This window comes from Lipotes vexillifer, unplaced genomic scaffold, assembly GCF_000442215.2.
Source record: "Lipotes vexillifer unplaced genomic scaffold, Lipotes_vexillifer_v1.1 scaffold654, whole genome shotgun sequence".
Classification (NCBI taxonomy): domain Eukaryota; kingdom Metazoa; phylum Chordata; class Mammalia; order Artiodactyla; family Lipotidae; genus Lipotes; species Lipotes vexillifer.
The window spans coordinates 25,351-50,172 of record NW_006773486.1 but is presented as its reverse complement, the minus strand read 5'-3'; positions in this window follow the sequence as shown (position 1 = coordinate 50,172).

The following is a 24,822-nucleotide window of genomic DNA, read 5'->3' as shown; positions in this document are numbered from 1 at the left end:
TAGGAACATGACATCTGACATATTGAATCAGTCCATTGCTCCCTCAAGTAGACTATTTTGCTTCCAATAATAGTCTATAAAATGAGACTTGAGAGAAAAATAAAGTATATTGCACACTGTGAATTTTGAAAGAGCTTACCTAATGCTCTCGATTCAGCCTCATGTAGGCATTTCACTGTGAACTTTTAAGGTGAGAGCAATGCAATATTTTCACATTTCCTTTACCATGGAAGTACTTCAAGTGAACTTCTTATTTCTAACTAACAGCAATTAATGTGGTAAACTTTTGTTATTTTTATTAGATTGTACATTTATAATGTTATAAAAGTGATAATTTAATGTGTAACTATGTATCCAGTAAAAGTCTGAAGTACAATAGTTGTTTTGATGGTGATTATTTTTTTGGAAATGTTTTTGCAGCTCTAAATAGATTGGGTTATTCTAAACTGAACAGTGTTCTTTTCATCTAATCTTTTTTTGACGAAAAAGTTGGCTGCTACTCAGCATTATCAAAGAGCATCTACCTACCTCACTTATAAGAAAGCCTTAAAATATAGGTAGGAAATTGAGGAATATATGTTTAGGGCAATCTTAATATGTTTATCTCCTAGATATGGCTGATGCATGTTTATTTCAATAGCAAGAAACTACATTAACCTAAAGTTGAAAATATTTCCATAGTTTATACTGACACCAAGATCAATCATACCCCAACTCAGCTCAAGTAGCACTGAATTGTAGATCCTGGAAGCTGAAGCAAAGTGACTTCATTTATCATATTATAGTCACAAAAATGAATATTTCACAATATCTCATTTAGAGAGCCACTTCAAAGAGTAACAGATAATTATATGAAATACATGAGAAATAATAGAGGTTATGTATCCATTCAATATAGATTTTTGAAAACTATATATAATGTTTTCCCAATAATTTATATTGGGTCAGACATAATATTTTTTACTTTGTCTCCTCATTAATTTAGGTACAGAAAGTAATTATTATGAATATAGAATTAATTTTTCTCATGGAATTCTTGGAATAAAAAAATCAACATTTTTTTTTTTCCCTAGAAATAACATTGTACTATCATGCTCTGCACTACGATTCTTAAGGTCAGGGAATCTGAGAACACATGATTGTTTCAATCATATTATTTTGGGTGAAGTATGGTAATAACCAGGTACCGATCAAGAGAAAGAGAGCTGGCACATTTAAATGTTCAATATACTCACAGTTCCCTGGGGAGAGCACAGCAGGCAGGGACACTCAAGGGAAGCACTGGAGTCGGCCACAGGCAGAGAGAGAAGGGAGAACTGTGGGCAAGCACCTTTTAGTGGTTTCTGTGGAAAGAAAAGGAAAAAGCAAGGCAAACAGATTCAGATTTGATTCACTATGTTTGAAAGTAGCACCCCCATGATACTCATATTCATGGTGACTGTTAGAGCATATAGTTTAAAACTATCTGAGGACTCCGTATATCTATGAGTGAGTCATAATATGGTTAAGGGTAACTAATAGTCCTTAGGGGAATGTTAAAGAATCCATTTGCAGAAATTAAAAGTATGATTAATACAATGATATACCCATCCTTAAATATCATTATTCTTCTAATGAATATGAATATAATTCACATATAAATTAGAAATACAATTTATTCATGCATTTTAAATAAGTTTTTATCTGCTCCATGCATTGTTGTAAATAAAGGTTCCTTTCCACTTTTACTATTCATTTTTTCAACTTGTTTTACAAAAATGCCCATAGAATTTCTGCCTCCTACTAAAGAAAATGTAAAGGCTAGATTAGATAATTGTGTGAAAAATGTTCCGATATTTTAAGAAAATCTATTTCTTATTAGCAGAATCTTCCTGGGCCCTGGGTGAACTGTGACTTTTTTCAACTGATATATAGATGATCTCTTATATTATTCTGAAAAACTTTTAGTCTATTTGGTTCTCGATAAGAGTTACTTTTAAAAAGTCAATATAAAAGTGACTTCACTTGCATTAATATATGAAATATTGTATAAAAACCTCAGATTAAATTAAAAAGAACTAGTGTTCATTAACCTTTCCAAAATAGAAAACTGAAGTTAAGTAGGTACCAATAAGGCACCCAGAGTTTTTGTTTACTTTCTCTTTCTTATCTCCCATTCTATCAATTTCTATATGTCATTTAGCAATTGGTTTAGATAGAGATATTCAGCAGAGAAGTAAATAAGGGTGTAGTAACTTAAGTACTAAATAAGACAACTCATTCCATTGTTATTCATTCATTCCAAATTATTCTCTCCTATGACTTCCAGACTATATCATCTGGACTAGTCACCATTTTCTTGAAAAGAAGACTATCTTAAAAGCCTATAGCATTTAAATTGTATCAGTGCATATGTTTTGGGTCCTCATGCAAATTTTAAGGAGATTGAGTCTGATCTATCTATAAGACTTGCTATAATCTGGAGTCAATCAGCTTTCTTTACATACACGCATGCTTCCCTTGTTCTCAGACTGCCTCATTCCCCACTCACTTCCCACTCCCCACTCTCTTCCTATATTGGATGGCTAATGTTCATCATTCAGGCCTCAACTAAAATGTCAACTCTTCAGAATCAACCTCCCAAACTACTTGCTCTATACAAGTCCCCTTCTCTTTTCTATCATGGCACCCTATTCATTTTCTTTATGATATCATAATTTTAGATATCACTCATATGTATGTCTTTTGTTTGTTTGTTTCTTGATATAGTCTTCCTCACAAATGAAAAATTCCATATATCAGGAAGTGTTTGCAACACTGAATACGAGGCTTAGCAATGTGCTTGATTTTAACAACATTAATTTTGAAATGATTAATGCAAGTTACTGAAATAGTTGGTGTGGGGAAAAGGAAAGAAGTAATCTGATTATTTGAGGAATGCAGTTATTAGTCTATATTTATTGATTAGATGGAACAAATATATTAAAAGATCTTCTAAATATATTTCTTCGTGACTACAGAAAGTACAGGGCAGCAATGTTTTTTTTTTAAACATCTTTATTGGCGTATAATTGCTTTACATTGTTGTGTTACTTGCTGCTGTATAACAAAATGAATATGCTGTATGTATACATATATCTCCATATCCCCTCCCTCTTACATCACCCTCCCACCCTCCTTATCCCACCCCTCTAGGTGGTCACAAAGCACCGAGCTGATCTTCCTGTGCTATGCTGCTGTTTCCCACTAGCTATCTATTTTATATTTGGTAGTGTATATATGTCAGTGTCACTCTCTCACTTCGTCTCAGCTTCCCCTTCCCCTTCCCATTGTCCTCAAGTGCATTATCTATGTCTGCATCTTTATTCCTGTCCCACCCCTAGGTTCTTCAGAACCATTTTTTTTTCTTTTTTAGAATCCATATATATGTGTTAGCATACAGTATTTGTTTTCCTCTTTCTTACATACTTCACTCTGTATGACAGACTCTAGGTCCATCCACCTCATTACAAATAATTCAATTTTGTTTCTTTTTATGGGTGAGTAATATTCCATTATATACATTATATATATGTGACACATCTTCTTTATCCATTCATCTGTTGATGGACACTCGGTTGCTTCCATGTCCTGGCTATTGTAAATAGTGTTGCAATGAACATTGTGGTACATGATTCTTTTTGAATTATGGATTTCTCAGGGTATATACCCAGTAGTGGGATGGCTGGGTCATATGGTAGTTCTAGTTTCAGTTTTTTAAGTAACCTCCATACTATTTTCCATAGTGACTGTATCAATTTACATTCCCACAAAAAGTGCAAGAGGGTTCCCTTTTCTCCACACCCTCTCCAGCATATATTGTTGTAGATTTTTTAATCATGGCCATTTTGACTGGTGTGAGGTGATATCTCATTGTAATTTTGATTTGCATTTCTCTAATGATTAATGATATTGAGCATTCTTTCATGAGTTTATTGGCAATCTGTATATCTTCTTTGGAGAAATGTCTATTTAGGTCTTCTGCCCATTTTTGGATTGGGTTGTTTTTTTTTTCATATTGAGCTGCATGAGCTGCTTGTAAATTTTGGAGATTAATCCTTTGTCAGTTGCTTCATTTGAAAATATTTTCTCCCATTCTGAGAGTTGTCTTTTCATCTTGTTTATGGTTTCCTTTGCTGTGCAAAACTTTTAAGTTTCATTAGGTCTCATTTGTTTATTTTTGTTTTTATTTCCATTACTCTAGAAGGTGAGTCAAAAAGGATCTTACTGTGATTTATGTCATAGAGTGTCTGCCTATGTTTTCCTCTAAGACTTTTAAAGTGTCTGGTCTTACATTTAGGTCTTTAATCCATTTTGACTTTTTGTTTATGGTGTTAGGGAGTGTTCTAATTGCATTGTTTTACAGGTAGCTGTCCAGTTTTCCCAGCACAACTTATTGAAAAGGCTGTCTTTTCTCCATTGTATATACTTGCCTCCTTTACCAAAAATAAGGTGAACATATGTGCATGCATTTATCTCTGGGTTTTCTATCCTTTTCCATTGATCTATATTTCTGTTTTTGTGCCAGTTCCATACTCTCTTGATTACTGTAGCTTTGTAATATAGTCTGAAGTCAGGGACCCTGATTCCTCCAGCTCCGTTTTTCTTTCTCAAGATTGCTTTGACTATTCAGGGTCTTTTGTGTATCCATACAAATTGTAAAATTTTATTTCTAATTCTGTGAAAAATGCCATTGGTAGTTTGATAGGGATTGCATTGAATCTGTAGATTGCTTTGGGTCATATAGTCATTAACACAATGTTGACTCTTCCAATCCAAGAACATGTTATATCTCTCCATCTGTTTGTATCATCTTTAATTTCTATCATCAGTGTCTTACAGTTTTCTGCATACAGGTCTTTTGTCTCTATAGGTAGGTATATTCTTAGGTAATTTATTCTTTATTTTTGCAATGGTAAATGACAGTACTTCCTTAATGTCACTTTCAGATTTTTCATCATTAATGTATAGGAATGCAAGAGATTTCTGTGCATTAATTTTGTATCCTGCTACTTTATCGAATTCATTGATTAGCTCTAGTAGTTTTCTGGTAGCATCATTAGGATTCTCTATGTATTAGTATCATGTCATCTGCAAACAGTGACAGCTTTACTTCTTTTCTGATTTAGATTCCTTTTATTTCTTTTTCTTTTCTGAATGCTGTGGCTAAAACTTCATAAACAATGTTGAATAATAGTGGTGAGAGTGGGCAACCTTGTCTTGTTCCTGATCTTAGTGGAAATGGTTTCAGTGTTTCAGCATTGAGGATGATGTTGGCTGTGGGTTTGTCATATATGGCCTTTTTATTATGTTGAGGTAAGTTCCCTCAATGCCTACATTCTGGAGGGTTTTTATCATAAATTGGTGTTGAATTTTGTTGAAAGATTTTTCTGCATCTATTGAGATGATCACATTCAATTTGTTAATATGGTGTATCACATTGATTTGTGTATACTGAAGAATCCTTGCATTCCTGGAATAAACCTCCCTTGGTCCTGATGTATGATCCTTTTAATGTGCTGTTGGATTCTGTTTGCTAGTATATTGTTGAGGATTTTGCATCTATGTTCATCAGTGATATAGGCCTGTAGTTTTCTTTCTTTGTGACATCTTTGTCGGGTTTTGGTATCAGGGCGATGGTGGGCTCATAGAATGAATTAGGGAGTGTTCCTCCCTCTGCTATATCTTAGAGGCTTTTGAGATAGATAGGTGTCAGCTCTTCTCTAGAAGTTTGATAGAATTTGCCTGTGAAGCCATCTGGTCCTGGGCTCCTGTTTGTTGGAAGGTTTTTAATCACAGTTTCAATTTCAGTGCTTGTGATTGGTCCGTTTATATTTTCTATTTCTTTCTGGTTCAATCACGGAAGGTTGTGCTTTTCTAAAGATTTGTCCATTTCTTCCAGGTTGTCCATTTTATTGGCATAGAGTTGCTTGTAGTAATCTCTCATGATCCTTGGTATTTCTGCATTGTCAGTGTTTACTTCTGCTTTTCCATTTCTAATCTATTGATTTGAGTCTTCTCCCCTTTTTTCTTGATGAGTCTGGCTAATTATTAATCAATTTTGTTTATCTTCTCAAAGAACCAGCTTTTATTCTTATTTCTCTTTGCTATTGTTTCCTTCATTTCTTTTTCATTTATTTCTGATCTGATATTTATGATTTCTTTCCTTCTGCTAACCTTAGCGTTTTTTTGTTCTACTTTCTCTAATTGCTTTAGTTGTAAGGTTAGGTTGTTTATTTCACATGTTTCTTGTTTCTTAAGGTAGGATTGTATTGCTACAAAACTTCCCTCTTAGAACTGCTTTTGCTGCATCCCATAGGTTTGGGTGATTGTGTTTTCATTGTCATTTGTTTCTAAGTATTGTTTGATTTCCTCTTTGAATGCTTCAGTGATCTCTTGGTTATTAAGTAGTGTATTGTTTAACCTCCATGTGTTTGTATTTCTTACAGAATTTTTCCTGTAATTGATATCTAGTCTCATAGCATTGTGGTCGGAAAAGGTACTTGATACGATTTAAATTTTCTTAAATTATCCAAGCCTTGATTTGTGACCCAAGATATCATATATCCTGTAAAATATTCCATGAGCACTTGAGAAGAAAGTGTATTCTGTTGCTTTTAGGTGGAACATCCTATAAATATCAGTTAAGTCCATCTTTGTTAATGTATCATTTAAAGCCTGTGTTTCCTTATTTATTTTCATTTTGGATGATCTTTCCATTGGTGAAAGTGGGCTGTTAAAATCCCCTACTATGATTGTGTTACTGTCGATTTCCCCTTTTATGGCTGTTAGCATCTGTCTCAGGTATTGAGGTGCTCCTATTCTGGGTGCCTAAACGTTTACAATTGTTATATCTTCTTCTTGGATTGATCCCTTGATCATTATGTAGTGTCCTTCTTTGTCTCTTGTAACAGTCTTGATTTTAGAGTTTATTTTGTCTGTTATGAGAATTGCTACTCCAGCTTTCTTTTGATTTCCATTTGCATTGAATATCTTTTTCCATCCCCTCACTTTCAGTCTGTATGTGTCCCTAGGTCTGAACTTGGTCTCTTGTAGACAGCATATACACAGGAGTTGTTTTTGTATCCATTCAGCCAGTCTATGTCTTTTGGTTGGAGCATTTAATCCATTTATATTTAAGGTAATTATCAATATGTATGTCCCTATTACCACTTTCTTAATTGTTTTAAGTCTGTTATTGTAGGTCTTTTCTTTCCCTTATGTTTCCTGCCTAGAGAAGTTCCTTTAGCATTTGTTATAAAGCTGGTTTGGTGGTGCTGAATTCTCTTAGCTTTTGCTTGTTTATAAAGGTTTTAATTTCTCCATTGAATCTGAATGAGATCCTTGTTGGGTAGAGTAATCTTGCTTGTTATTTTTTTCCCTTTCATCACTTTAAACATGTCCTGCCACTCCCGTCTGACTTGCTGAGTTTCTGCTGAAAGATCAACTATTAACCTTATGGAGATTACTTTGTACGTTATTTGTTGTTTTTCCCTTGCTGCTTTTAATATTTTTTCTTTGTATTTAATTTTTGATAGTTTGATTAATATATGTCTTGGCATGCTTCACCTTGGATTTTCCTGTATGGGACTCTGCTTCCTGGACTTGATTAACTATTTCCTTTCCCATATTAGGGTAGTTTTCAACTATAATCTCTTCAAATATTTTCTCAGTCCCTTTCTTTTTCTCTTCTTTATCTGGGACTCCTATAATTCACATGTTGGTGTGTTTATTGTTGTCTCAGAGGTCTCTGAGACTGTTCTCAATTCTTTTCATTCTTTTTTCTTTATTCTGCTCTGCAGTAGTTATATCCACTATTTTATCTTCCAGGTCACTTATCAGTTCTCCTGCTTCAGTCATTCTGCCATTGATTCCTTCTGGAGAATTTTAAATTTCATTTATTGTGCTGTTCATCACTGTTTGTTTGTTGTTTGGTTCTTCTAGGTCCTTGTTAATACTTTCTTTTATTTTCTCCATTCTATTTCCAAGATTTTGGATCATATTTATTCTCATTAATCTGAATTCTTTTTCAGGTAGGCTCCCTATTTCCTCTTCATTTGTTTGGTCTGGTGGGTTTTTACCTTGCTCCTTCATCTGCTGTGTGCTTCTCTGTCTTCTCATTTTGCTTAACTTACTGCATTTGGGGTCTCCTTTTTGCAGGCTGCAGGTTCATCATTTCTGTTGTTTTTTGTGTCTGCTCCCAGTGGCTAAGGTTGGTTCAGTGGTTTGTGTAGGCTTCCTGGTGGAGGGGACTAGTGCCTGTTTTCTGTTGGATGAGGCTGGATCTTGTCTTTCTGGTGGGCAGCTCCACATCTGGTGGTATGTTTGGGGGTACCTGTGACATTATTATGATTTTAGGCAGCCTCTACTAATGGGTGGCATTGTGTTCCTGTCTTGGCAGTTGTTTGACATAGGGTGTACTGCACTGTAGCTTGCTGGTCGTTGAGTGGAGCTGGGTCTTGGCATTGAGATGGAGATCTCTGGAAGAGTTTTGCTGTTTGATATTACGTGGAGCTGGGAGATCTCTGGTGGACCAATGTCCTGAACTCGGCTCTCACACCCCAGAGGCACAGGCCTGATGCCTGGCTAGATGACCAAGACCCTGTCATCCACAGCCCAGATTAAATGGAGAAAAAAAGAAAGAAAGAAAAATAAATAAAATAAAATAAAATAAAATAAATTATAATAAAAAATAATTGTTAAAAATAAAAAAATTAAAAAGTAATTAAGAAAAAGTAAGAAATAAAGAAAGAAGAGAGCAACTAAGCCCCAAAACAAATCCACCAATGATAACAAGAGCTAAAAACTATACTAAAAAAAACAAAAACTATAACAAAAAAAATGGACAGACAGAACCCTAGGACTAATGGTAAAAGCAAAGCTATACAGACAGAATGACACACAGAAATATAGACATACACACTCACAAGAAGAGAAAAAGGAAAAAAAAAATTATCTCTTTGTTCCCAAAGTCCACTGCCTCAGTTTGGGGATGATTCATAGTCTATTCAGGTATTCCACAGATGCAGGGTATATGTTGATTGTGGAGATTTAATCCACTGCTCCTGAGGCTGCTGGGAGAGATTTCCCTCTCTCTTTGTTCGCACAGCTCCTGGAGTTCAGCTTTGGATTTGGCCCTGCCTCTACGTGTAGGTCGCCTGTTGGCTTTTGTTCCCGCCCAGACAGGACCGGGTTAAAGGAGTAGCTGATTCGGGGGCTCTGGCTCACTCAGGTGAGGGGAAGGGAGGGGTACGGAATGCGGGGCAAGCTTGTGGCGACAGAGGCCGGTGGAACGTTGTACCAGGCTGAGGCGCACTGTGCATTCTCCCAGGAAGTTGTCCCTGGATCACGGGACCGGGGCAGTGGTGGGCTGCACAGCCTCCCGGGACGGGAGGTGCAGATAGTGACCTGTGCTTGCACACAGGCTTCTTGGTGGCTGCAGCAGCAGGCTTAGTGTCTCATGCCCATCTCTGGTGTCCATGCTGACAGCCGCGGCTTGTGCCCGTCTCTGGAGCTTGTTTATGCGGCGCTCTTAATCCCCCCTCCTCCCACACTAGGAAACAAAGAGGTAAGAAAAAGTCTCTTGCCTCTTCGGCAGGTCCAGACTTTTCCCCGGACTCCCTCTCGGCTAGCTGTGAAGCACTAATTCCCTTCAGGCTGTGTTCACGCCACCAACCCCAGTCCTCTCCCTGGGATCCGACTGAAACCAGAGCCTCAGCTCCCAGCCCCAACTCACCCCAGCGGGTGAGCAGACAAGCCTCTCAGGCTGGTGACTGCTGGCCAGCACCGATCCTCCATGCGGGAATCTCTCTGCTTTGCCCTCTGCACCCCTGTTACTGTGTTCCCCTCCGTGGCTCCAAAGCTTCCCCCCCTCCACCACCACCAGTCTCCACCCACAAAGGGGCTTCCTAGTGTATGGAAACTTTTCCTCCTTCATAGCTCCCTCTCACTGGTTCAGGTCCCATCCCTATTCTTTTGTCTCTGTTTATTCTTTTTTCTTTTGCCCTACTCAGGTACATGGGGAGTTTCTTGCCTTTTGGGAGGCCTGAGTTCTTCTGTCAACATTCAGTAGGTGTTCTGTAGTAGTTGTTGTACATGTAGATGTATTTCTGATGTATCTGTTGGGAGGAAGGTGATCTCCACTTCTTACTCTTCCTGCATCTTGAAGCTCCTCCCTGGGCAGCAATTCTATGTGAATTCTCCCCCACTGACCTAAATTTCCCTTGAGTTGGTCTTTGCAAGGTCCAGACTGGCGTGCTGATTGTGACATTTGTGGGGTGAAGGGAGCTGAAGCAACAGTAAATCTGCTTGGTCTCATAGTCATGTTCTCCAACATGACTATATGCAGTTTTTATGCATAAACCGCATGTTTTTCTCTCCAGTCCTCTGATTCCTCAATCCAATTATTAACTAGTTCTGTACTCAAATAAAAAAATTTTCAAAAGCGGTGATTTTTCTTTTCAGAGTGTCCTGTTCTTCAGAGTTATTTTGAGACATTGTCTAATAGATATTAAACAATGTCAATTGTCTAACAGACATTAGACAATGTCAATAAGCTGAATTGGAAGGTGATATTCCTGAATGCTATTATAGTTAAAGCTGAAGATGTGTAAAACAGCTATTTGGAAATTCTGATTTTCAAATGAGAAATTATTACTGAAAGAGAGAATAACGAAAAGGAAATTTTGAAATTTATGTGTAAAATAATGATGTGACAGTTGCTCTGAGAAGTGACATTAAAGAAGCAGTTCACAGTAATATTGAAAAAAATGATATGCACTATATAGTGTAACGTATAAAAAAGAGAGAATTGAAATAAATGGTATTGACCATATGGTCCTATGATGCAGGATTGAGTAAAATCATTTAGATTTCATAAGATTCAGAAGATTCCAAAAATCTCCTAGAAAGCTTATTTAATGTGTCTTAAATGCTCTGTGAATCTCTTTTTATGATGAGTAAAAATTTTTTTTTGACACTTTCAAAAATTGTATGATTCACTATTAGTTAAGGGTTACAAGATCCTGTATGCTGCATAGCAGCCTACTAACCATACTACACGTAATTACTTTCCAGATGGCAACAGACAAAGCTCTTTTTTTACAGACTACTAGTATAGAAAGAAAATAAAAGTGTCTTCTAAGAATGTTCCAAACATTAAGATGTTTGCTTTGGTAAGTGTTTATCAGAAAAGAAATAAACCTAGACCAAAAACAAAACAAAACAAAACAAAACAAAAAACCCCATGAACTTCCTTAGATTCTTAGAGCAATGAACAGCCATAATTAAACAGCATAAATGACTTTGTTGTTATTATTACAAACGAGGGAGATAGTATGGTTTTATGATCATCTCTAAAGATGCATAAAAAAAATTTTAGAAAAATTCAAAACTTACACTGCTGCTGATGCCAGTATTAATATTACTACTGCTACTACTACTACTACAAATAATAATACAACTCCTCAGAAAGTTAGAAATAGGAAGAAAAAATACTTTGTCAATCCTACAAGGTACACTTGTCCATCCTCCCCCAGAAAACCTAACTAAAATGCATATAATGTAGGAACATTGAAACTTTTTCTTCAAAGATTGGAGACAAGGCAAGGAGACAAGACCACTTGCATTCATTCAATGAGACAGAACAATAAGACATTTATAAAAATTACAAGCATAAAGAATGAAGAAGCAAGTAAAATGTCCATTATTCCTGGGCATCAAAATGTGTACACTGAAAAGTGTGTGCATTATTAAAAGCAAACAAAAAACCAAAAAAACTAGGCCTCATAAGGAAATGTGACAAATCATAGTATATAAGTTCAATATAAAAATGTATATTATTTCTATATACTAGCAACAAATATTTGAAAACAGAATTTAAAAATTCATTTACAGTAGCATTATAAAACATTAAATACCTAGGAAAAAAATCTAACAAAATATGTATATAACACTCATAACTACCCACTAGCATTGCTAAAATCAGAAAGACTGACAAGACCAATTGTTGAGGAGGATATGGAATAACTGGAGTTTAAATTTTTGGAATTATTATGGAATTTGACAATGTCTTCTAAACTTAGATATTTATGTATTCTTAAAACAAAACATTTCATGACTCGGTAGTTACCTAAGATTCATAAAAACATATGTCTTCAGAAGATATTTGTAAAACTATTCATAGCACATTGAGCAGCCAAAACTGGAAACAAATGTCCTTCAATAAGAAGGTAAATTAGGGTTTGTCCATAAAATAGAATACTATTAAACTTACCAGTGAAAAATAACTTTTGATTAAAAAATTCCAGATCCAGGAGAACACACACCATATGATACCATTTATATGAAGTTAAAGAATTGGTAAAACTTATATATTGAAATAGGAATTACAAAGTAGTTATCAAGGTAGGGAGGGAATTGACTGGAATGATCAAAATGTTTTGTATGTTCTTTTGTGTGATGTTACATGACAGTTTACAATGATCAAAACTCATCAAATTCAACATAGTATCTGTATAATTTATTGAAGGTAAACTATACCTAAAAATATTTTTAAAAGACTGAGAAACTTTTCCATACATTATATATATTCCATACACAATATATCCATATATTTCCATACATATGGAAATATTTCTAAGAATGCAATGTTCAGACATATGGATAGAAGATGCTACTTTATTCGCTCTATTTTGTACAATGAAGTGGGTAAATACATTATTTATTCATGTGAGCTTACATTTAGTAAAGAAACTCTGGAAGGTTATAAAAAAAAGTTAAAAGTGATTACCTCTTAAGGGGTAGCTAATGAGGTAAAAATAAAGTGAATTAGGCAGGGGTATTAACAGTATATTTATTTTCAAATTTTTGCTATATAAATTTTTCATTCATGTTTTTGGGGGCCTTTTGAGTGCACCAACTCATTTAAAAATAAGGGAGGGCTAATCAAATGGTAAATAGCATTTTGAGAGCTATTTCTTAGCAATACCAACTTTTTAAAAACTACCATTTTGTAGTTAGGTGGCTCCATCAGTCTGATGTTGCTCATGGAAATATCTTTGACAGAAGAAGACAAGATCGTAAAAAGCACAATGCGTTCTTAAGAAAATGCAAACCTCCTTACCTGTCTTAGATAAGATATGTAATAGAAAGGGTCAAGATTTAGTTCAGTATTAAGGTTATAAAGTATGAATAAGTAATAATAAAACACAATTATTTAAGCCTTCATTTTCTTTGATATTTATTTTTATCAATACTTTATGGAGGGAGGGCTTCAAGATGGCGGAGGAGTAAGACATGGACATCACCTTCCTCCTCACAAATACATCAATAAAACATCTACATGTGGAACACCTCCTACAGAACACCTACTGAACGCTGGCAGAAGATCTCAGACTTCACAAAAGGCATGAAAATCTCCATGGACCAGGGTAGGGCAAAAGAAAAATGAAAAAACAGAGACAAAAGAATAGGGATGGGACCTGCACCAGTGGGAGGGAGCTGTGAAGGAGGAAAGGTTTCCACACACTAGGAAGACCCTTCAATGGCGGAGACGGTGGGGTGGTGTGGGGGGAAGCTTCAGAGCCACGGAAGAGAGCACAGAAAAAGGGGTGTGGAGGGCAAAGCGGAGAGATTCCCGCACAGAGGATCAGTGCTGACCAGCACTCACTAGCCCGAGAGGTTGTCTGCTCACCCGCCGGGGCGGGCGGGGCTGGGAGTTGAGTCTCGGGCTTCGGTCGTAGCGGCAGGAGAGGACTAGGGTTGCCGGAGTGAACGCAGCCTGCAGGGGGTTAGTGCACCATGGCTAGCCGGGAGGGAGTCCGGGAAAATGTCTGGACCTACTGAAGAGGCAAGAGACCATTGTTTCGGGGTGCGTGAGGAGAGGGGATTCAGAGTACTGCCTAGACAAGCTCCAGAGAGGGGTGCGAGCTGTAACTATCAGCTCAGACACCAGGGATGGGCATGAAATGCTAACGCTGCTGCTGCAGCCACCAAGAAATCTGTGTGCAAGCACAGGTCACTATCCACACGCCCCCATCCCTACTACCCCAGGAGCCTGTGAAGCCCACAACTGCCAGGGTCCTGTGATCCAGGGACAACTTCCCTGGGAGAACACACAGCACGCCTCAGGCTGTTGCAATGTCACACTGGCCTCTGCTGCTTCAGGCTCCCCCGCATTCAAATTATAACTACTGTACCCCTCTTCCACCCCTGCATGAGTGAGCCAGAGCTCCCTAACCAGCCGCTGCTTTAAGCCCCTCCTGTCTGGGTGGAGAACAGATGCCTGAGGGTGACCTACACGCAGAGGTGGGGCCAAAACCACAGCTGAAACCCAGGAGCTGTGCAAAAAATGAAGAGAAAGGGAAATTTCTCCATGCAGCCTCAGAAGCAGCAGATTAAATCCCCAAAATGAACTTGATGTAACCTGCATCTGTGGAATACCTGAATAGAGATAGAATTGTCCTAAAACTGAGGCAGTGGACTTTGGGAGCAACTGTAGACTTGCTGTCTGTGACTGACTGGTTTCTGATTCTTTATGTTTATATTAGTATAGTTTTTAGCACTTGCTATCTTGGTGGATTTGTTTACTGGTTTGGCTGCTCTCTTCTTTATTTTTATGATTATTACCTTTTCTATTTTTTTATTTTAATAATTTTTTAACTGTAATAATTATATTGCTAATTTTTAAATTTATTATTATTTGTTTCTTTCCGATTTTCTCCCTTTTCTTCTGAGCCATGTGGCTGACAGGGTCTTGGTGCTGTGGCCTGCTCTCAGGCCTGAGCCTCAGAGGTGGGGGAGCCGAGTTCAGGACATTGGACCACCAGAGACCTCCTGGATCCATGTAATATCAATTGGTGAGAGCTCTCACAGAGATCTCTGTCTCAACACTGAGACAAGTGGCCAGCAAGCTCCAGGACATGAGGCCTCATGCCAAACAACTAGCAAAACAGGAACACAACACAACCCATTAGTGGAGAGGCCGCCAAAAATTATACTAAGTTCACATACAGGCCAAAACACACCACTGGACATGGCCCTGTTCACCAGAAAGACAAGATCCATCCCCATCCACCAGAACACAGACACTAGTTCCCTCCACCAGGAAGCCTACACAAGACATGGAACCAAACATACCCACTGGGGGCAGTCACCAAAAACAATGGGAATTATGAAACTGCAGGCTGCAAAAAGGAGAATGCAAACACAGTAAGTTAAACAAAATGAGAAGACAGAGAAATACACAGCAGGTGAAGGAGCAAGGTAAAAACCCACGAGACAAAACAAATGAAGAGGAAATACGGAGTCTACCTGAGAAAGAATTCAGAGTAATGATAGTAAAGATGATCCAAAATCTTGGAAATAGAATGGAGAAAATACAAGAAACATTTAAAAAGACCTAGAAGGACTAAAGAGCAAACAAACAATGATGAACAACACAATAAATGAAATGAGTAATACTCTAGAAGGAATCAATGGCAGAATAACTGAAGCAGAACAGTTAAGTGACCTGAAAGGTAAAAGAGTGGATATAACTACTGCAGAGCAGAATAAAGAAAAAAGAATGAAAAGAATTGAGGACAGTCTCAGAGACTTCTGGGACAACATTAAATGCACCAACTTTTGAATTATAGGGGTCACAGAGGAAGAAGAGAACAAGTAAGGGACTGAGAAAATATTTGAAGAGATTATAGTTGAAAAGCTCCCTAATACGGGAAAGGAAATAGTTAATCAAGTCCAGGAAGCACAGAGAGCCCATAAGGAGAGAAATGCCAAGACACATATTAATCAAACCATCAATAATTAAATACAATGAAAAATATTAAAAGCAACAAGGGAAAAGCAACAAATAACATACAAGGGAATCCCCATAAGGTTAACAGCTGATCTTTCAGCAGAAACTCTACAAGCCAGAAAGGAGTGGCAGGAGATATTTAAAGTGATGAAAGGGAAAAAACCTACAACCAAGATTACTCTACCCAGCAAGGAGCTCATTCAGATTCAATGGAGAAATTAAAAACTTTATAGACAAGCAAAAGTTAAGAGAATTAAGCACTACCAAACCAGCTTTACAACAAATGCTAAAGGAACTTCTCTAGGCAGGAAACACAAGAGAAGGAAAAGACCTACAATAACAAACCCAAAACAATTAAGAAAATGGTAATAGGAAAATACATATCGATAACTACCTTAAATGTAAATAGATTAAATGTTCGAACCAAAAGACATAGACTGGCTGAATGGATACAAAAACAAGAGCCATATATATGCTGTCTACAAGAGACTCACCTCAGACCTAGGGACACATACAGACTGAAAATGAGGGGATGGAAAAAGATATTCCATGCAAATGGAAATCAAAAGAAAGCTGCAGTAGCAGTTCTCATATCAGACAAAATAGACTTTAAAGTAAAGATTATGACAAGAGACAAAGAAGGAAGCTACATAATGATAAAGGGATCAATCCAAGAAGAAGATATAACAATTGTAAATAGTTATGCCCCAACACAGGAGCACCTCAATACCTGAGGCAAATGCTAACAGCCATAAAATGGGAAATCGACAGTAACACAATAATAGTAATGGACTTTAACACCCCACTTTCACCAATGGACAGATCATCCAAAATGAAAATAAATAAGGAAACACAGGATTTAAATGATACATTAAACAAGATGGATTAACTTATATTTATAGGACATTCCATCCAAAAACAACAGAATACATTTTCTTCTCAAGTGGTCATGGAACATTCTCCAGGATAGAGCATATCTTGTGTCACAATTCAAGCCTTGGTAAACTTAAGATAAGTGAAATCATATCAAATATCTTTTCTAACCACAACGCTATGAGACTAGATATCAATTACAGGAAAAAATCTAAAAATTCCAAACACAATAAACAATATACTACTAAATAACCAAGAGACCACTGAAGAAATCAAAGAGGAAATCAAAAAATACCTAGAAACAAATGACAATGAAAACATGATTACCCAAAACATATCAGATGCAGCAAAAGCAGTTCTAAGAGGGAATTCATAGCAATACAATCCTACTTCAAATAACAAGAAAAATCACAAATAAACAAGCTAAACTTACACCTAAAGCAGTTAGAGAAAGAAGAGCAAAAAACAAACCCAAAGTTAGCAGAAGGAAAGAAATCATAAAGATCACATAAGAAATAAATGAAAAAGGAATGAAGAAAACAACAGCAAATATCAATAAATGTAAAACCCGGTTCTTTGAGAAGATAAACAAACTTAATAAACCATTTGCCAGACTCATCAAGAAAAAAAGGGAGAAGCCTCCAATCAATAGAATTAGAAAAGAAAACAGAGAAGTAACAAAAGACACTGCAGTTATACAAAGGATTGTGAGAGATTGATACAAGCAACTCTACAGAAATAAAATGGACAACCTGGAAGAAATGGACAAATTCTTAGAAAAGCACAACCTTCTGAGACTGAACCAGGAAGAAATAGAAAATATAAACAGACCAATCACAGACACTGAAATTGAAACTGTGATTAAAAATCTTCCAACAAACAAAAGCCCAGGACGAGATGGCTTCACAGGCGAATTCTATCAAACATTTAGAGTACAGTTAACACCTATCCTTCTCAAACTCTTTCAAAATATAGCAGAGGGAGGAACACTCACACACTCATTCTACTAGGCCACCATCACCCTGATACCAAAACCAGACAAAGATGTCAAAAAGAAAGAAAATGACAGGCCAATATCACTGATGAACATAGAAAAATAAATCCTTAGCAAACAGAATCCAACAGCACATTGAAAAGATCACACACCATGATCAAGTGGGGTTTATCCCAGGAATGAAAGGATTCTTCAATACATGCAAATCAATCAGTGAGATAAAGTATATTAACAAAGTGAAGGATAAAAAACCAAATGATAATCTCAATAGATGTAGAAAAAGCTTTCAGCAAAATTCAACACCCATTTATGGAAAAAACTCTCCAGAAAGTAGGCATAGAGAGAACTTACCTCAACATAATAAAGGCCATATATGACCAACCCACAGCCAACATCATTCTCATGGTGAAAATTGAAAGCCTTTCCTCTAAGACCAGGAACAAGACAAGGTTGCCCACTCTCACCGCTATTACTCAACATAGTTTTGGAAGTTTTAGCCACAGCTATCAGAGAAGAAAAAGAAATAAAAGGAATCCAAATGGGAAAAGAAGAAGTAAACCTGACACTCTTTGCAGATGACATGATACTATAGATAAAAAATCCTAAAGATGCCACCAGAAAAATACTAGAGCTAATCAATGAATTTGGTAAGGTAGCAGGATACAATTTTAATGCACAGAAATCTCTTGCATTACTATACACTAATGATGAATAATCTGAAAGCGAAATTAAGAAAACACTCCCATTTACCATTGCAACAAAAAGAATCCAAACCTAGAAATAAACCTACCTAAGGAGAAAAAAGACCTGTATGCAGAAAACCATAAGACACTGATGAAAGAAGTGAAAGATGATACAAACAGATGGAGAGATATACCATGTTCTTGGCTTGGAAGAATCAACATTGTGAAAACAACTATACTACCCAAAGAAATCTACAGATTCAATGCAATCCCTACCAAACTACCAATGGCATTTTTCACAGAATTAGAAATAAAAGTTTTTGCAGTTTGTATGGAAACACAAAAGACCCTGAAAAGCCAAAGTAATCTTGAGGAAGAAAAATAGGGCTGGAGGAATGAGGCTCCCTGATTCCAGACTATACTACAAAGCAACAGTAGTCAAGACAGTATGGTACTTGCACAAAAACAGAAACACAGATCAATGGAACAGGATAGAAAGCCCAGAGATAAACCCATGCACATATGGTCACCTTATCTTTGATAAAGGAGGCAAGAATATACAATGGAGAAAAGACAGCCTCTTCAATAAGTAGTGCTGGGAAAAATGAACAGCTATATGTAAAAGAATGAATTTAGAACACTCCCTATCACCGTATACAAAAATAAATTCAAAATGGATTTAAGACCTAAATGTAAGTCCAGACACTATAAAACTCTTATAGGAAAAGACAGGCAGAATACTCTGTTACAGGCAGAATACTCTGTTACATAAATAACAGCAAGATTCTTTTAGACTCACCTTCTAGAGAACTGGAAATAAAAACAAATATAAACAAATGGGACCTAATGAAACTTAAAAGCTTTTTTCACAGCAAAGGAAACCATAAATAAGATGAAAAGACAACCCTCAGAATGGGAAAAAATATTTGCAAATGAAGCAACTGACAAAGGATTAATCTCCAAAATTTATAAGCAGCTCATGCAGCTTAATATGAAAAAAATAAAGAACCCAATCCAAAAATGGGCAGAAGACCTAAATAGAAATGCATATCAAAACTACAATGACATATCACCTCACACCATTCTGAATGACCATCATCAAAAAATCTATAAACAATAAATGCTGTAGAGGGTGTGGAGAAAAGGGAACCCTCCTCCACTGTTGGTGGGAACGTAAGTTGATGCAGCCACTATGGAGAACAGTACAGAGGTTCCTTAAAAAACTAAAAATAGAACTACCATATGATCCAGCAATCCCACTACTGGGTATATACCCTGAGAAAACCATGATTCAAAAAGAATCATGTACCACAATATTCATTGCAGCACTTTTTACAATCGCCAGGACATGGAAGCAACTTCAGTGTCCACTGACAGATGAAATGATAATGAAGTTGTGGTACATATATACAATGGAATATTACTCAGCCATAAAGAGAATCAAAATTGAGTTACTTGTAGTGAGGTGGATGGACCTAGAGTCTGTCACACAGAGTGAAGTATGTCAGAAAGAGAGAAACAAACACCGTATACTAACACATATATATGGAATCTAAAAAAAAAAAAGGTTCTGAAGAACCTAGGGGCAGGACAGGAATAAAGACACAGATGTAGAGAATGGACTTGAGGACATGGGGAGGGGGAAGGGTAAGCTGGGATGAAGTGAGAGAGTAGCACTGACTTATATACACTACCAAATGTAAAATAGATAGCTAGTGGGAAGAAGCTGCATTGCATAGGGAGATTAGCTTGGTACTTTGTGACCACTTAGAGGGGTGGGATAGGGAGTGTGGGAGGGAGATGTAAGAGGGAGGGTATATGGGGACATATGTATACATATAGCTGATTCACTTTGTTATACAGCAGAAATTAACACAACATTGTAAAGCAATTAAACTCCAGTAAAGGTATTCAAAAAATTATAATAAATTCTAGGCAGCCTGAAAATCCTAAAAAAAAAAATGTTTATGAACTGTGGTTATTTATATTTAAGCATTCTAGTTAAAATTCTGTTGAATGTTGTAAGAAAAATACTAATTGCAAATAATGTAGGAACTAATTTGTACTGATCATAGCTGCATTAAGGCATCATAGAGGAAAAAAATTTTTTTTGGCATTTAGCATCACTCCTACTATTCATTTTTTACCATCATTGAGCAATGAAGTACACACAGTGAGAAAATTGACAAGTCTATTTTGGTAGCAGCAATTCCAATAACTCATAGCTATTTGTCACCCAAATGTGACAAGACATATATTTTTTCACCACTCCTATATATCTGTATATTAATGCTATACATTTTTACATTAAATATTCCTAATATTTAATCAGTGCTATTTACTTAGGAAGTATATGAACGGGGTTAAATTAAAAATCCATTTCTTATATACACCTAAAATATAAATCATATGCTTCCAATATACAGTCGCCAAAGAACATTAACACACATTGTTTAATATCCTGTGTTAAATAATCTGTGCCTTAGTTCCTCACATTGGCAAAATATTTCAGTAAACAAAATTTTTTTTCTGTCCTTGGTCAGTAACTCATCACTTAGTAAACTAACTATATCATTCTCTAGTTCAGGTTAACCAAGTAGAATTTTGACAGAAATTTTGTGTTTTACTTATTTAACATTTTCCACACATATATAATAGTAATATTCAGTCAAACAAAAGTTCTTACCTCCCTAAATACTTACCAATTTTTGGATTTTTTAAGCCATTTAATTTTTTTTCTTGTATTATAGACTTATTGTCTCCTTTCTTTTTTAAAAATTTGTATTGAAATATAGTTGATTTACAATATTGTGTTAGTTTCAGACGTATAGTAAAGAGATTCAGTTATACATATAAATATAGATGTATATATTCTTTTTTTTTTGCATTCCCTTCCATTATAGGTTACTACAAGATATTGAGTATATTTCTCTGTGGTATACAATAGGTCCTCATTAAGCCATTTAAACTTAATAGATATTATATTTTCCATTTTAATCTTCTCACTCTGTTTTTTGCATTCTCTCAGCTGTTAGTCTCCTTTCAACTGCCTGTTGTATTATCCAATATTTTTTTATCTCATCAAATTTTATAAAATGAATTAAAATTAAGTTAAATTTTCCAAAGCCCAAATTTAGAGACTCTGATATGAATAGTGAGCATATCTAATTTAGTTAGATCTCTTCATGGACAATTTTCATAGTACTGGTTTTGTTTCCTTAAGATAATATAAAACTCTGTAAATATCTCCTTCTCCCTCATTATTCTTCATGATCTTGAGTTTTGCCTGGGAAAACATGTTTTTCTCATAATCAGTACTTTTTTCCCCAGTAGGTATGTTTTACCTCTCTATCTCCTCACTACCTTCTTCATAATAAGAAACTGCCCACAACATGACAAAGAATGCAGATTTGTCTGAGCTCTTCCCGAAACTACTGGGAGGAACTGAATACTTCCATTGACGTTGTTTCCTTGTTAATGTAAGCCCAGAGCTGCTAGTGTTCCTGACAGAGACAGTGCCTACATGGGAATGAACTTTTGAGATTCAGTTCATTTCCACACAAAAATATCCATGTATATATATCCATATATATACACACATATATACAAATATATATATACATATATATATACATACATATACACATTTCTTTTTTTTTTTTTTTTTTTTTTTTTTTTTTTTGCGGTACGCGGGCCTCTCACTGTTGTGGCCTCTCCCGTTGCGGAGCACAGGCTCCGGACGCGCAGGCTCAGCGGCCATGGCTCATGGGCCCAGCCGCTCCACGGCATGTGGGATCTTCCCGGACCGGGGCACGAACCCGCGTCCCCTGCATCGGCAGGCGGACTCCCAACCACTGCGCCACCAGGGAAGCCCTACACATTTCTTTTTACTCAGGATGTAATGAAGGAGAATGTACACTGAGTCCTGATGCCCTTCTCTAGTTTCTCCTGGCAAAAGAACTTGCAAAAATGTTAATCAATATGGTGACAGGAAAAATATTTTGTATTAATCTGGTCTTGTCTTTCTGTAGTGAATTATTTTTCTAATTTTACCTGATCTTGACAGAATTAGGAAATTTTTGATATCCATCCCACGATTATTTGAGTTACTGTAACAGGTTTAAGTTTTACGTATACGTTTGTTTAGATGACTATCTTGAGCCTTGAAGCTTGTTAACGGCAACAATGATTGCCAAAAGTTGCAGCACTATTTTTAGAAACTAAGCTTATTTGGAGGTGTCCTCACTTTTGGAGTTCAAGTTTTTCTGCTTTGACTCCTGAATTATTTATAAGTTTCTGTGTTGTCTGCATTCCAGAGAAATGAGGGAGATATTAAAGCCATTTGGCATAGAAGTGTCTTCCTGCTGGAGTAACACCTCCTCATCTTACCCTCCCTGTGAGAGAAGTACTGGGAAACTTTCGAAATAATATAATTAACAATCCCCTTAAAACTTTTAGTTGTTTTTGCATTGGGCCACATTTGCTAATCTGTTTATGCCAAACACCATATGTGTCACGTGTTCTTATGTAGAATATTGAATGATCTAGTTTTGTTTGGATTACTCTCCCCTGTAGGTCCATTATCTTATGGTGAAAGCATAGGTTATTAATTAGTGGTCTCTCTTGTTTTTTAATATATAGGTATTTTAGTTTTTGTTTGTTTAGTGACTTTTCTGCCTAATTATGTAAATTCTGTTTCTGTGTCATATGTGGTCCTTGGGTTTCTACTTGATTAACTTTGTAGTCAACTAATGATTGGACAGAAATTTCTTTAAGTGTCTGAAAGCAGTAAGGCTCCTTGTTTTGGTGAGGGGCTTTGTATAATTGGGCATGCCTTCAACAATCAGACAGCTTGCAGTTCTGCTTTACTTTTACTTCTTGATTTCACAGAACTTCAAGTTCAGTCAGTGTTGAGAGATCAGGTCCTTCTTAGGTCTTTCCTGAACATGTGCATAGCTATATTTACACATGAGGTCTCTAGATTCCCAGGCATATGCCATTGTTTATCAAAGCCCCTATGGTCATCTTACTCCTCAGATTACCTTCTCACCTTATTCCTTTAGCCATAGTGTTAAAACATTTGACAAATGTACTGCAGCCCTCCCCTTGGGTCCTCAGAAGTTTTTATCACTAGGTCAAATAAAGACAGGCATTTTGAGTGGGGTCTTCAGGGAACAACAGGCAATCAAATAATGAATTTTCTCTGAGAATGAAGCTTTGAAAGAGTTCCTGCCCCATTTGGCTCCCTCTAGTACCAGGAATATAGCCTGTTATTTTTCAAAGCTGCTTCAGATTTGAGGGCCAGAGGTGCAACTAGGGTAAATACTATGCCACACATTTGCTATTCTTTAAGAGATTCAGCCACTTTTCTTGAGTAACTGCCCCTTGGTTGACACAAGCTTTTGGTTAACGTCCAGAATTCTAAACATTTTGATTCTGATAATTTTTGCGTTTTGGGGTGGTTTTATGGTGGGATGAATTGTCAGAGGTCCTCACTCTATTTTCACTGATATTGCCCAATTACCTTCCATTTTGAATTGAGTGCTCAGGGGCAACAGACCTAAATAACTTGTCCAAAAGGTAGTAAAAATGGTGCTATTTACACAAGACCTATCCGCAAAATGTGTATGATACACATAATTCTAAAATTATGTGTAACTACTACCCTTCTGTAGGAAGTGTCCATGATTATTAAGAAATTTTCTATACATATAAATATATTATGTGTCAGATAGAAATTCTATAGCTTTGATATAACATTGAATAAAACCTGCACTTTTAAACCATACCAACTTTATTACAGTTTTCCAGAAACTCAGTAAGTTTGATGAATTGTGGCTATACAGATTCAAATAGTAGGTGCTTGTTCTGCATTCATTTTAGAAGAAATAGTCTTATAGAATAAAGGGTAAAATCTTTCTTTCAGTTTTCTTACTTCCCTCAAGTGATATATAGACATTTTTTCTGAATTGCTAGGCCTTTCTATTAAGTGTGATACCTCGCAAAGGTGCCTGGTCTCCATTGCTTGAAAGAGAGAATTAGAGTATGAATAGAGGCTGACCCCATTTCATTCCTCTTTGATTGTACTGGAGTGGCAAGCATTCTTTATTGTACAATAGGGAGAGCACATGTGATGACTGAGATTGTACTGACAAGAAGGGAAAACTCAAGTTGTGATTTCTCTATTAAGTAAAGGCCTTTTCAAAAGGCAGAAGAGATTAATAGGTAGTAATATTAGTTCTCTGGTTTCCAAAGCTTTAGACGATTCTTGATAGGTAAACTCTTTTCTATCATTTCTTAATATGAACAAAAGATGATGAAATGTTCCTATAATTGCTAGTTAATTTATCCATAGAGAGAATGATTGCCTAGTAATATACCTAAAAAGTAAAATAATTAAGATAATAAATTTTCATAGTCATAGCATTTTGATGGGTATAAATTATTCTTCCTGCTTT